The 16056-nt window shown below is 39.6% G+C and overlaps 1 long non-coding RNA gene across 1 annotated transcript in view; it reads left to right on the forward strand.

The window, feature by feature from the left end:
- Positions 1-2157, forward strand: part of LOC147021827 (uncharacterized) — a 24353-nt gene extending 22196 nt beyond the window's left edge. The window contains exon 3 of the long non-coding RNA XR_015060948.1: positions 1-2157. This exon is cut by the window's left edge and continues 422 nt beyond it. This is a non-coding gene — a long non-coding RNA (uncharacterized LOC147021827).
- The last annotated feature ends 13899 nt before the right edge of the window (positions 2158-16056 follow it).

The raw sequence follows: 16056 nt of genomic DNA on the forward strand, positions 1-16056 counted from the left end.
GTTGCACCAGTGTTGTAACAGCTTGCACCAGATGTAATGCTTTGAATTTAGATCAAAACATTCAATATTTGTCTTGTCTGAACACAAAAGTTTTCTCCACATACCTGCATGATCATTAAAATGTTTTTTTCACAAACTGCATACAAGCTTTTAGATGCATCTTTTTCAGTAATGACTTCTTTTTTTCCACCTTTCCTGAGAGGCCAGTTTTGTGAAGGGAGCGGGATATTGTTGATTGATGAACACAAACGCCCATCCCAGACATAGAGCCTTGCAGATCTTTCATTGTCATTGTTGCCTTCTCCGGAGGAGAGAGTATTACATTTGGGTCCATTTGTTTGTTTTGCTGTCTGGTTGTCTGTTTGTTACCTCCGCCACCGAAGGTGAAGGAGGTTACGTATTCACCCCCTTTCTGTCTGTTTGTTTGTCTGTCTGTGTATGGGATGTCTCAAAACATTGTAGACGGATCTGGATGAAATTTTGTGGACAGGTTGGGTGTGTGACAAAGGACGAACTGATTAAATTTTGGTGAAGATCCGGATCCGGATCCGACTACTAGAATTTTTTCAGTGATTCTTCAGCATTGAAAGATAGGGCCGAAAACGATATCGTACATCATATTCATTTAGCATGATATTTCAAAATGTATTGGGCCCGATATGTTCTCGTGGATTCTGTTTGTCTGTTTGTCGCCGACAGGTCGCAATTTTAAACCGATCTTCACGAAACTTCACCACATGGTAGAGTTTGGCATAAGGAAGAAGCCTATTGTTTTTGATGTCAAAAGGTCAACAACTAAGGTGGTATTTCTAAAATTCTCCATTTTCATCCGATTGACTTGAAATTTGAATAGCATTTATATTTCAGGTCAATGAATTCAACCAACAAATTATTTTTGAGGTCAATTTTTGGGGGGGATTTTGCATGTCTCGTGCTCTGCACAGCATCTTCTTGTTTGTTTGTTTGTTTGCACAGAACTTTCGTGTTTTTTTCCACAACCGCTTGTCGGATTCAGACAAAATTTTCACCATAGGAGCGACTACTCATGTCGAATGTTTTGATGATAAATATGATGTCAGTGGTCACGTGGTGTGGCAGCCATGTTGGAAAAACCAAAAAACTTTGGACCTCTATCTCTGAAACCTCATCAAGAAAAAAATTTAAACTGCATATAGCAGGTACTCCTCATGGGGAATAGGTGTGGTTTTTATGACATCATAGGTTCCTTTGTTATGACGTCATAATTACATATGTAAAACACTATATGTGATCAGTATGAACATTTTTGAGGGTCATCTCGGGATAAATTAGTCCACAGAAAAAAAAATTATGACATCATCTGTTACGGGATTCAGCAGCCATTGTCGTTTTAAAAAAATACCTTCAAAAATATTCTTCTCTGAAGTGGCTTAACAGATTGAGGTGAAACTTTCCATGTATGATTGCCTGTCCATGAAGAACTTTTGTTCGTTCACACATAGGACGTCATCAGTCACATGGTTTGTCAGCCATATTGAATTGAAGAAAAATATTCATTTCATTAAAATGGATATTATCAAAGCTTTTCAACTTGCAGGACTTAACCTTTGAAGGACTGAACTTGTGCAATTTATATCCAATTTTGCTAATATTGTTTGCCAATGGACCAATGGAACCTTGAAAATGTGATATTTTGTGCCAAACAATTGTTTCAAAGAAGAGAAAATTAAAATTTACTGAACATCAACTATATTTGAACACAATCAACATTGTACAAGATACTGAAAGTTATAAAAAAAATATTTACAGGGGTTCACAACTTGTTCTGAAACGACAAAGCTTGTTTTTTCCGCTTTAGCTGACTTTTTTCATGTGAGGAGTTGGAATGCACATTAATCAAACAAGTTTCTGGTGAAATGCATCTCATGTACTTGCAATAGTTATGTTAAACAGAACAAAGTAGTACTGCACTCAGTAGAGCGCATACATCCACCAGGCTAAACAGTTGGTTTTGTATCCCACTGATGGGCCAGATCTGCATCTGAACCTGAACCAAAATACTGTATAATCAATTCGTCCCTGTCACACACCCAACATGTCCACCAAGTTTTGTCCGAATCCATCCATAACTTTTTGAGAAATCCTGTGATATATTATTTTTGGCCATATCTCTCAATACATCATATTTATTAATGGTGACTAGATGACCCATGAACCCGTTGGGTTCCCATTGTGACAACGGTTGATAAAAAAAAATCATTTAAAAAAAACAAGCAAACAAAGATAGCTCCAGTGAACCATACCGCTGAGGTTGTTTGCATTGATCAAATACTCCCGAAGAGTACTTGTCTGAATCGGGAATTGATTTTTTAATAATTTTTTTCGTTGCCCGATTTTAAAGAAACTTGATACTGGACAGCGCAGGAGAATGGTGAGTAAGGTGGCCCTAAAAAATTTGCGCTATCGAGTACCGTTTTGGCTGTATTTCGGGAAAATACATACATACATACATACATACATACATACATACGTACAAATATACAAGATGAGAGTTTTAGTAATATATAGATTTAATTAGTGAAATTTTAATGTCTGATATTTTAAAATGATTAATGTGCACTGCATCCTTTTTGAGCATGAACTGATTTTTAAAAACCTGATCTAACCACACAAACAGTATAATATCAACAGGACATCGTGGTAAACATGGTTTTAAAAATTGTAATGGAGTTTGGTTTCACTGGATCGGAATCGTGCTGTTAGGCTGTATAAAGTGGATCGGATGGGATTCCACTTATCCGTTATTATCACCTGACAAAACTGCACATGACAAAGCACAGGAAAATTAACCATAACCAATGAAAATCAGCTACCTCATCATCATAACGTTGCTATATTTCGATCCGACTTACTTTATATTGTATGTATGGTGCATACAGGAAAAACAATGAACAGACAGCAAACATCAATTGCACCTTTTTTTGTTTTTAAACAACCAGAGAAGAAACAACATAGAGATTCACCCTGCCAGTTATCCGCTGAGTAAAAAAGCACATCATGAAATGGCAGCCCGAGCAGTATGGATGAAGGGGTAGGCCACAATGAAACCGACATTAGGCCGAGCCACGAGCAGGCCATATATTAAATGGGCCTGTGTAGTACAGGGTTAACCCTAACAGCTCAGTCTATAAAACTCTTAGTCTACTTTGTCTGCCATTGAGTATGGAATTTGCCTTGCCTTCTGGAATACTGGTTTAGCATTTGGCTTTAATTTGAGTGTTGGTGTGTACCCTTTTATCCCTGCACCAGTAGTAGAGTATAGGACTTTGTTCTGATCTCGCAACGTCTTGAACTCTGGGAGGGGGGGTAATCTTTTGCTTCTGGAACCTTGGTTTTGGAGATTTCTGACACTGAGAAAATATTTTCCCAATTTAGTTTGATTTTACTCAACCAATCTCTCCCCAATATCCATGGCCGTGTCCCCTTTACCACTACAAGTTCTAACAACATCTCCGGGCTACCTGGGTATTTGGTATTTGACTGGTACCTTTACACAACCCAATATAGGAGCTAATTGCCCCATGTAACTACGAAGAGTTATGTTTGTATCAATCAAAGGATACTTACACAAATTATTTCTATAAACCGTCTCTGAGATCATTGAGCATGATGCTTCAGTATCCAGATCCATGGTGATATCACAATGTCCAACAGCTACCTTTACCTTGATAGGTTTAATCTCATTGTGAGAGTCATCACCATTTCGCGACAAACCAAATCCTTCGTGGTCTCGTTCCGTTTCTGATTCATTATCACTATTTAAATCAACGTACTTTGTGGAATTTACAGATTTTAAGGCGAATTCCTTCTGTCTTCGATCCTGTTGATTGTTATTCCCGGAACATACCTTGGAAATATGTCGCTTTTCATAGCAGGTATGACAATTCACATTCCTGAGCCGGCAGTTTTCTGTGCGATGATTTGTCCGACAGCAACATTGGCGCCAGACTCCGGCCCCTGGCTTGTTGTGTGCTCCGATTTTCCTCCCATCTTGTACGAAGCTTATCTTCCCATGCTGGGCTTGGTTTGCCTCTGCTGCACCGTAACTGTTCACATCCGATGACGTCTGACCCATGTGCTCTCGGTTCGCTTTACCCATGTAAAACCCATGTGCGTCCGACAGACATTTCTCCCTGGCCTCCTCAAAGGACAAATCAGCCTTGGACAATAAATTCATCTGAGTCCGAGACATTTTAAGGTGAGTCCCAATACCAGCTTGTCATGTAGGGCTTCATTCAGAAAGGCCTCGAATGAGCACATTGATGCGAGCTTCTTCAATCGCACGATGTATTTGGCCACAGTCTCGTTCTCTCCCTGGGAAGAGGTCCAAAATTTATAGCGTTCTGCTGTCACGATCGGTTTTGGCATACAATGCTCTGTTAACAACGCCTTCAGCTGAGCGTAAGTTTTCGCCTTTGGCGTGGCTGGGTGACACAAGTTCTTCAGTATCTTGAATGTGTCTGCTCAAATTGCCAAAACTAAACTCGCCTGCAGCTTTTCATCAATCCGGTTTGCCGCCAAATTTGCGTTGCATGTGTCTGTGTAGTCCTCGAAGAACTCCATTTTTTCGTCGAAAGACCCAATATTCCTGAACAACCGTCATGTCTTGAATATGCCTTCCCACGTCCGATCACCGAAGAGATCCCAACCTTCTTCACCAGGTTGTTATAAACTGAACAAATGCCTTCACGTCCGTATTTCAGTAAAGGAGTTGGCCCAAGTGAAGGACACAAACACCATGGAACGAAGTCAAAGCAGGACCCATTTATTATGTGCATGCACAGCCTCCCCGCTATGTCATGTTGTCATTCAACACAATACTGCAGTAATAACCATGCACGAGGTAACCTGTGTCCTAGTGGCGACCCGTCCAGGACTGGACTCCTTGCCAATGAAACTGCCTCGGTAGCCCTATGTGCCTTTACGGCATGAAAGGAATGGTGTTATATTATTATTATTATTATTATTATTATTATTATTATTATTATTATTATTATGATATACAGGCTAATGCCAGCAGATTAGTACTCTGTTCCCAGTGGCAGATTAATGTACAGGCATGCAGGGCCCATGCCAAGGTGGGCCCCGAGCTCAACGTAGGTCTCGAGGTCAACGTGGGCCATGGCAGAGGCACAGTGAGGGACATGCAACCCATGTAATTACATGGGCCCCATGCGACCGATCATGGTTCACAATCTTTCGAGACGGGCCCCCTAAGGGTGAGATCTCACTTTGCCGACAAAACTTATCAACTTGTGAGTGGTGATAAACACAGCGCAAAAGGAATGGTCCATCTCAAGGAAAGAAAGCACCGTGAGTAATGAAATTAATCGATTAAAAATGTTTTCCCTTTCATGTTTAATTGGGACAGGACTATTACAAAATTATGGGGTGAGGCTAGATTAGGTTCGGTGAGGTTAGCAGAGAAAGAACGTGGAATAATAAGTAAATTTAATGTACACAAATGCAGCAATAATCACAAAAAAATTGTAAAACTGCTAATGATAATACATATCGATATTGTTTAACAAGTTCACACTACCATTTATTGTACGATCACAAAACAACTCCTCATTAGTAAATGGACTCACTCATGTGCATGACGGAAAGTTGCCGTTGTTAAAATCAGAGCATTTATTCCAATCAGAGCACTGGGTCAAAATAAAGATCCAGGCTTTCAATGACATCTTGGATGCTGCTGTCTTGTCTGCACTTGTTTGTGGTGAGGATGTTGAGTTAACAGAGAGATTCACTGACCTTGGCAGTGATATTCATGTTTCTGCTGGCTGTGAGGCAGAGGTCAATAGACGTCTGGGTCGTGCCTGGAGAGTCACGGATTCACTGGATCATGGGGTGTGGCATTGTCAGTACCAGTGCAGGAGGACAAAAGTCCGAGTTTTCAGGTCCTTGGTGCTTCCAGTCTTGGTCTACTGATGTGAGACTTGGACTCTGACCAGGAATCTGAGATGGAGACTTAATTCCTTTGGTACCAGGTCTCTCCTGAGAATCCTGGCGATCGGTGGTCCAACTTTGTATCCAACGAGTGGTTGCTGAGAGAGACTCGGATGAGATTTGTTACCTTCATAGTCCGTGCGCGTCAATTGCGGCTCCATGGACATGTGGCTCATTTTCCTGATGCTGATCATTTTTATCATATTCTCTCAGCGAGAGAGCCTCATGAGTGGTGGAGGCCAATGGGCCGACTACATGCCTCGTGGTTGCAGCAAGTTGATCAGTGTCTCAATGTGATGGGGATGGGCCAAGTATCTGCTTGGAGGATGGCCAGACGCAGGCCCCTGGAGTACCGATGGAAAGTGGATGCAGCAACGCGCTGCTCCGGCGCATGCTCCCATACCTGATACCTGACCTGACCTGACCTGAAACGAAAAGACCCCATCGGTGCAAAAAAAGTGGAAAGAGCTAAACAACGGCGAAAAGTGTGAAAATCACTTGAAATTAACTATTTTTTCGTTACACAAATGGCAGAACCAGAAAAGGATCATCGGTTTCTCACATGTGCGGAGGTGTGTTCAATTACAAATTAGCTTTCTATCTCTTGCCATGCCAGCTGTTCCTAATCAACGATTGTGTTGGACTGCTTACATGAGTGCTTAAGCGACTTGGCGATAGCTCTGCAAGAAACTTTTTAGCTCTTCCACTCACGTCATCTGTGTCAACAAAAAATGATAAAATAATAAAAACTTGGTAACTGAACACACCCCTGCAAGTGCTGTGGTGCATTCCCTTACGAATCAGCTTGTAGAGCACTCGCCAAGTGGCTTAAGCACTTCAAGCAAGCACTCCAACAAAACTATTGATAAGGAACAGCGAGCTTGGTGAACGATAGGAAACTGATTGGTAATGAAACACCTCAACTTAGAATTTTTTTCCGAGGGGGGAAAAGGCAATAAAATGTGGGAATTTCTCCGGATTTTTTGCAGTCGAGTCTAAAGCAACAGAGGCGAAGCAACTGCGAAAATAACAAGGAGCCTTCTTTTTTGGGGCAAAATAACACGAGTCCTCATTTTTTGGGGTTAAATAACATGAATCCTCTTTTCTTTTTTTTTTGGACAAAATAACACTTTCTTTCTGGGAGTAAATATCATGGAGTCTTCCTTTTTTGGGCGAAAATAACATGGAGTCCTCTATTTGGGCGAAAATAACATGGAGTCCTCTTTTTGGGCGAAAATAAGATGGAGTACTTTTTTTGGGCGAAAATAACATGGAGTCCTCTTTATGGGCGAAAATAACATGGAGTCCTCTTTTTTGGGCGAAAATAACAGGGAGCCCTCTATTTGGGTGAAAATAACTTGGAGTCCTCTTTTTGGGTGAAAATAACATGGTCTTCTTTTTTGGCGAAAATAACAAGGAGGCCTCTTTTTGGGGTGAAAATATCATGGAGTCCTCTTAATGGGGGAAAATAATATGGAATCCTCTTTTTGGGGGAAAATGACATGGAGTCCTCTTTTTGGGGGAAAATATCATGGAATCCTCTTTCTGGCCAAAAATAACATGGAGTCATCTTTTTGGGGTGAAAATAACATGGCATCCACTTTATGGGCAAAAATAACATGGTCATCTTTTTTGGGTGAAAATAACATGGAGACCTCTTTTTGGGCAAAAATAACATGTTGTCTTCTTTTTTGGGCAAAAATAACATGGAGTCCTCTTTTTGGGCGAACATATCATGGAGTCCTCTTTCTGGGCAAAAATAAAATGGAGTCATCTTTTTTGGGTGACAGTAACATGGAGGCCTCTTTTTGGGTGAAAATTACATGGAGACTTCTTTTTGGGGCGATAATAACAAGGATTCCTCTTTTTGCGGTGAAAATAACATGGACTCCTCTTTTTGGGCGAAAATAACAGAGTCCTCTTTTTTGGCGAAAATAACATGAAGTCATCTTTTTTGGGCGAAAATAACAAGGCATCCTCTTTTTGGGGTGAAAATAATATTGAGTCCTCTTTTTTTGCGAAAATAACCTGGAGTCCTCTTTTTGGGTGAAAATAACATGGAGTCTTCTTTTTTGGGCGAAAATAACACGGAGACTTCCTTTTGAGCGAAAATGACATGGAGTCCTATTTTTGGGCGAAAATATCATGAAGTCCTCTTTTTTGTGCAGAAATAACAAGGGGTCCTCTTTTTTGGGTGAACATAACATGGAGTCCTCTTTTGGGGTGAAAATAACATGGAGTCCTCTTTTTGGGTGAAAATAACATGGTCTTCTTTTTTGGGCGAAAATAATAAGGAGTCCTCTTTTTGGGGTGAAAATAACATGGAGTCCTCTTTTTGGGCGAAAAAAACATGGATTCCTCTTTTTGGGTGAAAATAACATGGAGATTTCTTTTTTGGGCAAAAATACCATGGAGTCCTCTTTTTCAGTGAAAATGACATGGAATCCTCTTTTTGGGCGAAAATAACATGGAGTCCTCTTTTTGGGCGAAAATAACAGGGAGCCCTCTATTTGGGTGAAAATAACATGGAGTCCGCTTTTTGGGTGAAAATAACATGGAGTCTTCTTTTTTGGGCAAAAATAACATGGAGTCCTCTTTCTTGGTGAAAATATCATGGAGTTCTTTCTTGGCCAAAATAACATGGAGTAATCTTTTTTGGGTGAAAACAACATGGAGTCCTCTATTTGGGCGAAAATAACATGGAGTCCTTTTTTTGGGCGAAAATAACATGGAGTCCTCTTTTTGGGCGAAAATGACATGGAGTCCTTTTTTTGTGCGAAAATAACATGGAGTCCTCTTTATGGGCGAAAATAACATGGAGTCCTCCATTTGGGTGAAAATAACATGGAGTCCGCTTTTTGGGTGAAAATAACATGGAGTCTTCTTTTTTGGGCAAAAATAACAAGGATTTCCTTTTTGGGGTGAAAATAACATGGAGTCCTCTGTTTGGGTGAAAATAACATGGTGTCTTCTTTTTTGAGTGAAAATAACATGGAGTCATCTTTTTTGGGCGAAAAAAAAATGAGTCCTCTTTTTGGGGTGAAAATAACGGAGTCCTCTTGCTGGGTGAAAATAACATGGAGATTTCTTTTTTGGGCGAAAATAACATGGAGTCCTCTTTCTTGGCAAAAATATCATGGAGTCCTCTTTTTCAGTGAAAATTACATGGAATCCTCTTTCTGGGTGAAAATATCATGGAATCCTCTTTCTGGGCGAAAATAACATGGAGATTTCTTTTTTGGGCGAAAATAACATGGAGTCCTCTTTTTCAGTGAAAATGACATGGAATCCTCTTTTTGGGTGAAAATGGAGTCTTCTTTTTTGGGCAAAAATAACATGGAGTCCTCTTTCTTGGCGAAAATATCATGGAGTCCTCTTTCTCGGCCAAAATAACATGGAGTAATCTTTTTTCGGTGAAAACAACATGGAGTCCTCTATTTGGGCGAAAATAACATGGAGTCCTCTTTTTGGGCGAAAATAACATGGAGTCCTTTTTTGGGCGAAAATAACATGGAGTCCTCTTTATGGGCGAAAATAACAGGGAGCCCTCGATTTGGGTGAAAATAACATCGAGTCCGCTTTTTGGGTGAAAATAACATGGTGTCTTCTTTTTTGGGTGAATATAACATGGAGTCATCTTTTTTGGGTGAAAAAAAAATGAGTCCTCTTTATGGGCGAAAATCACATGGAGTCTTCTTTTTTGGGCAAAAATAACAAGGAAACCCTTTTTGGGGTGAAAATAACATGGAGTCCTCTTTTTTGGGTGAAAATAACATGGTGTCTTCTTTTTGGGGTGAAAATAACATGGAGTCATCTTTTTTGGGCGAAAAAAACATGGAGTCCTCTTTTTGGGCGAAAATAACATGGAGTCCTCTTTTTGGGGGAAAATAACATCGAGTCCGCTTTTTGGGTGAAAATAACATGGTGTCTTCTTTTTTGGGTGAATATAACATGGAGTCATCTTTTTTGGGTGAAAAAAAAAATGAGTCCTCTTTATGGGCGAAAATCACATGGAGTCTTCTTTTTTGGGCAAAAATAACAAGGAAACCCTTTTTGGGGTGAAAATAACATGGAGTCCTCTTTTTTGGGTGAAAATAACATGGTGTCTTCTTTTTGGGGTGAAAATAACATGGAGTCATCTTTTTTGGGCGAAAAAAATATGGAGTCCTCTTTTTGGGCGAAAATAACATGGAGTCCTCTTTTTGGGGGAAAATAACAATGAGTCCTCTTTTTGGGCGAAAATAACATGGAGTCCTCTTTTTGGGTGAAAATAACATGGAGTCCTCTTTTTGGGTGAAAATAACATGGTCTTCTTTTTTGGGCGAAAATATCATGGAGTCCTCTTTCTGGGCGAAAATATCATCGAGTCCTCTTTTTGGGCGAAAATTACATGGAGTCCTGTTTCCTGGCAAAAATATCATGGAGTCCTCTTTCTGGGCAAAAATATCATTGAGTCCTCTTTCTGGGCGAAAATAACATGCAGTCCTCTTCCTGGGCGAAAATATCATGGAGTCCTCTTTCTGGGCAAAAATATAATGGAGTCCTCTTTCTGGGCAAAAATATCATGGAATCCTCTTTTTGGGCAAAAATAACATGGAGTCCTCTTTTTGGGCGAAAATAACATGGAGTCTTCTTTTTTGGGCAAAAATAACAAGGATTTCCTTTTTGGGGTGAAAATAACATGGAGTCCTCTGTTTGGGTGAAAATAACATGGTGTCTTCTTTTTTGAGTGAAAATAACATGGAATCATCTTTTTTGGGCGAAAAAAAAATGAGTCCCCTTTTTGAGGTGAAAATAACATGGAGTCCTCTTTCTGGGTGAAAATAACATGGAGATTTCTTTTTTGGGCGAAAATAACATGGAGTCCTCTTTCTTGGCAAAAATATCATGGAGTCCTCTTTTTCAGTGAAAATGACATGGAATCCTCTTTCTGGGTGAAAATATCATGGAATCCTCTTTCTGGGCGAAAATAACATGGAGATTTTCTTTTTTGGGCGAAAATAACATGGAGTCCTCTTTTTCAGTGAAAATGACATGGAATCCTCTTTTTGGGTGAAAATGGAGTCTTCTTTTTTGGGCAAAAATAACATGGATTCCTCTTTCTTGGCGAAAATATCATGGAGTCCTCTTTCTGGGCGAAAATATCATCGAGTCCTCTTTTTGGGCGAAAATTACATGGAGTCCTGTTTCCTGGCAAAAATATCATGGAGTCCTCTTTCTGGGCAAAAATATCATTGAGTCCTCTTTCTGGGCGAAAATAACATGCAGTCCTCTTCCTGGGCGAAAATATCATGGAGTCCTCTTTCTGGGCAAAAATACAATGGAGTCCTCTTTCTGGGCAAAAATATCATGGAATCCTCTTTTTGGGCAAAAATAACATGGAGTCCTCTTTTTGGGCGAAAATGACATGGAGTCCTCTTTTTGGGCGAAAATAACATTGAGTCATCTTTTTTCGGCGAAAATAACATGGAGTCCTCTTTTGGGTGAAAAATAACATGGAGTCCTCTTTTTGAGCGAAAATGACATGGAAACCTCTTTTCAGACGAAATCACATGGAGTCATCTTCTTTGGGTGAAAATAACAAGGAGACCTCTTTTGGGGCAAAAATAACATGGAGTCATCTTTTTTGGGCAAAAACATCATGCATTCCTCTTTCTTGGCAAAAATATGATGGAATCCTCTTTTTGGGCGAAAATAACATGGAGTCCTTTTTTTGGGCGAAAATAACATGGAGTCCTCTTTATGGGCGAAAATAATATGGAGTCCTCTTTTTGGGCGAAAATAACAGGGAGCCCTCTATTTGGGTGAAAATAACATGGAGTCCGCTTTTTGGGTGAAAATAACATGGAGTCTTCTTTTTTGGGCAAAAATAACAAGGATTTCCTTTTTGGGGTGAAAATAACATGGAGTCCTCTGTTTGGGTGAAAATAACATGGTGTCTTCTTTTTTGAGTGAAAATAACATGGAGTCATCTTTTTTGGGCGAAAAAAAAATGAGTCCTCTTTTTGGGGTGAAAATAACATGGAGTCCTCTTGCTGGGTGAAAATGACATGGAGAGTTCTTTTTTGGGCGAAAATAACATGGAGTCCTCTTTCTTGGCAAAAATATCATGGAGTCCTCTTTTTCAGTGAAAATGACATGGAATCCTCTTTCTGGGTGAAAATATCATGGAATCCTCTTTCTGGACGAAAATAACATGGAGATTTCTTTTTTGGGCGAAAATAACATGGAGTCCTCTTTTTCAGTGAAAATGACATGGAATCCTCTTTTTGGGTGAAAATGGAGTCTTCTTTTTTGGGCAAAAATAACATGGAGTCCTCTTTCTTGGCGAAAATATCATGGAGTCCTCTTTCTCGGCCAAAATTACATGGAGTAAACTTTTTTGGGTGAAAACAACATGGAGTCATCTTTTTTGGGCGAAAAAAAAATGAGTCCTCTTTTTGGGGTGAAAATAACGGAGTCCTCTTGCTGGGTGAAAATAACATGGAGATTTCTTTTTTGGGCGAAAATAACATGGAGTCCTCTTTCTTGGCAAAAATATCATGGAGTCCTCTTTTTCAGTGAAAATTACATGGAATCCTCTTTCTGGGTGAAAATAACATGGAGTCCTCTTTTTGGGTGAAAATACCATGGAGTCCTCTTTTTCAGTGAAAATGACATGGAATCTTCTTTTTAGGCGAAAATAACATGGAGTCCTCTTTTTGGGCGAAAATAACAGGGAGTCTTCTTTTTTGGGCAAAAATAACATGGAGTCCTCTTTCTTGGTGAAAATATCATGGAGTTCTTTCTTGGCCAAAATAACATGGAGTAATCTCTTTTTGGGCGAAAATAACATGGAGTCCTCTTTTTGGGCGAAAATAACATGGAGTCCTCTTTTTGGGCGAAAATAACATGGAGTCCTCTTTTTGGGCGAAAATAACATGGAGTCCTCTTTTTGGGCGAAAATAACATGGAGTCCTCTTTTTGGGTGAAAATAACATGGAGTCCTCTTTTTGGGTGAAAATAACATGGAGTCCTCTTTATGGGCGAAAATAACATGGAGTCCTCTATTTGGGTGAAAATAACATGGAGTCCGCTTTTTGGGTGAAAATAACATGGAGTCTTCTTTTTTGGGCAAAAATAACAAGGAAACCCTTTTTGGGGTGAAAATAACATGGAGTCCTCTTTTTTGGGTGAAAATAACATGGTGTCTTCTTTTTGGGGTGAAAATAACATGGAGTCATCTTTTTTGGGCAAAAAAAACATGGAGTCCTCTTTTTGGGCGAAAATAACATGGAGTCCTCTTTCTGGGTGAAAATAACATGGAGATTTCTTTTTTGGGCGAAAATAACATGGAGTCCTCTTTCTTGGCAAAAATATCATGGAGTCCTCTTTTTCAGTGAAAATGACATGGAGTCCTCTTTCTGGGTGAAAATATCATGGAATCCTCTTTCTGGGCGAAAATAACATGGAGATTTCTTTTTTGGGCGAAAATAACATGGAGTCCTCTTTTTCAGTGAAAATGACATGGAATCCTCTTTTTGGGTGAAAATGGAGTCTTCTTTTTTGGGCAAAAATAACATGGATTCCTCTTTCTTGGCGAAAATATCATGGAGTCCTCTTTCTGGGCGAAAATATCATCGAGTCCTCTTTTTGGGCGAAAATTACATGGAGTCCTGTTTCCTGGCAAAAATATCATGGAGTCCTCTTTCTGGGCAAAAATATCATTGAGTCCTCTTTCTGGGCGAAAATAACATGCAGTCCTCTTCCTGGGCGAAAATATCATGGAGTCCTCTTTCTGGGCAAAAATACAATGGAGTCCTCTTTCTGGGCAAAAATATCATGGAATCCTCTTTTTGGGCAAAAATAACATGGAGTCCTCTTTTTGGGCGAAAATAACATGGAGTCCTCTTTTTGGGCGAAAATAACATTGAGTCATCTTTTTTCGGCGAAAATAACATGGAGTCCTCTTTTGGGTGAAAAATAACATGGAGTCCTCTTTTTGAGCGGAAATGACATGGAAACCTCTTTTCAGACGAAATAACATGGAGTCATCTTCTTTGGGTGAAAATAACAAGGAGACCTCTTTTGGGGCAAAAATAACATGGAGTCATCTTTTTTGGGCAAAAACATCATGCATTCCTCTTTCTTGGCAAAAATATGATGGAATCCTCTTTTTGGGCGAAAATATCATGGAGTCCTCTTTCTGGGCAAAAATAATATGGAGTCCTCTTTTTGGGTGAAAATAACATGGAGTCCTCTTTATGGGCGAAAATAACAGGGAGCCCTCTATTTGGGTGAAAATAACATGGAGTCCGCTTTTTGGGTGAAAATAACATGGAGTCTTCTTTTTTGGGCAAAAATAACAAGGATTTCCTTTTTGGGGTGAAAATAACATGGAGTCCTCTGTTTGGGTGAAAATAACATGGTGTCTTCTTTTTTGAGTGAAAATAACATGGAGTCATCTTTTTTGGGCGAAAAAAAAATGAGTCCTCTTTTTGGGGTGAAAATAACATGGAGTCCTCTTGCTGGGTGAAAATGACATGGAGAGTTCTTTTTTGGGCGAAAATAACATGGAGTCCTCTTTCTTGGCAAAAATATCATGGAGTCCTCTTTTTCAGTGAAAATGACATGGAATCCTCTTTCTGGGTGAAAATATCATGGAATCCTCTTTCTGGGCGAAAATAACATGGAGATTTCTTTTTTGGGCGAAAATAACATGGAGTCCTCTTTTTCAGTGAAAATGACATGGAATCCTCTTTTTGGGTGAAAATGGAGTCTTCTTTTTTGGGCAAAAATAACATGGAGTCCTCTTTCTTGGCGAAAATATCATGGAGTCCTCTATTTGGGCGAAAATAACATGGAGTACTCTTTTTGGGCGAAAATAACATGGAGTCCTCTTTTTGGGCGAAAATAACATGGAGTCCTCTTTCTTGGCGAAAATATCATGGAGTCCTCTATTTGGGCGAAAATAACATGGAGTACTCTTTTTGGGCGAAAATAACATGGAGTCCTCTTTTTGGGCGAAAATAACAGGGAGCCCTCGATTTGGGTGAAAATAACATGGAGTCCGCTTTTTGGGTGAAAATAACATGGAGTCTTCTTTTTTGGGCAAAAATAACAAGGAAACCCTTTTTGGGGTGAAAATAACATGGAGTCCTCTTTTTGGGTGAAAATAACATGGTGTCTTCTTTTTTGGGTGAAAATAACATGGTGTCTTCTTTTTTGGGTGAATATAACATGGAGTCATCTTTTTTGGGCGAAAAAAAAAATGAGTCCTCTTTTTGGGGTGAAAATAACATGGAGTCCTCGTTTTGGGTGAAAAAAACATGGAGTCCTCTTTTTGGGGGAAAATAACAATGAGTCCTCTTTTTGGGCGAAAATAACATGGAGTCCTCTTTTTGGGTGAAAATAACATGGAGTCCTCTTTTTGGGTGAAAATAACATGGTCTTCTTTTTTGGGCGAAAATATCATGGAGTCCTCTTTCTGGGCGAAAATATCATCGAGACCTCTTTTTGGGCGAAAATTACATGGAGTCCTGTTTCCTGGCAAAAATATCATGGAGTCCTCTTTTTGAGCGAAAATGACATGGAAACCTCTTTTCAGACGAAATAACAGGGAGTCATCTTCTTTGGGTGAAAATAACAAGGAGACCTCTTTTGGGACAAAAATAACATGGAGTCATCTTTTTTGGGCAAAAACATCATGCATTCCTCTTTCTTGGCAAAAATATGATGGAATCCTCTTTTTGGGCGAAAAAAACATGGAGTCCTCTTTTTGTGCGAAAATATCATGGAGTCCTCTTTCTGGGCAAAAATAATATGGAGTCCTCTTTTTGGGTGAAAATAACATGGAGTCCTCTTTTTGTGCGGAAATATCATGGAGTCCTCTTTCTGGGCAAAAATAACATGGAGTCCTCTTTTTGGGTGATAATAACAAGGAGTCATCTTTTTTGGGCAAAAGCATCATGCATTCCTCTTTCTTGGCAAAAATATGATGGAATCCTCTTTTTGGGCAAAAATAACATGGAGCCCTCTTTTTGTGCGAAAATATCATCGAGTCCTCTTTATGGGCAAAAATAACAT

This window comes from Eptatretus burgeri, chromosome 8 (assembly GCF_056783735.1).
Source record: "Eptatretus burgeri isolate ZD-2024b chromosome 8, Ebu_testis_v1, whole genome shotgun sequence".
Taxonomy (NCBI): domain Eukaryota; kingdom Metazoa; phylum Chordata; class Myxini; order Myxiniformes; family Myxinidae; genus Eptatretus; species Eptatretus burgeri.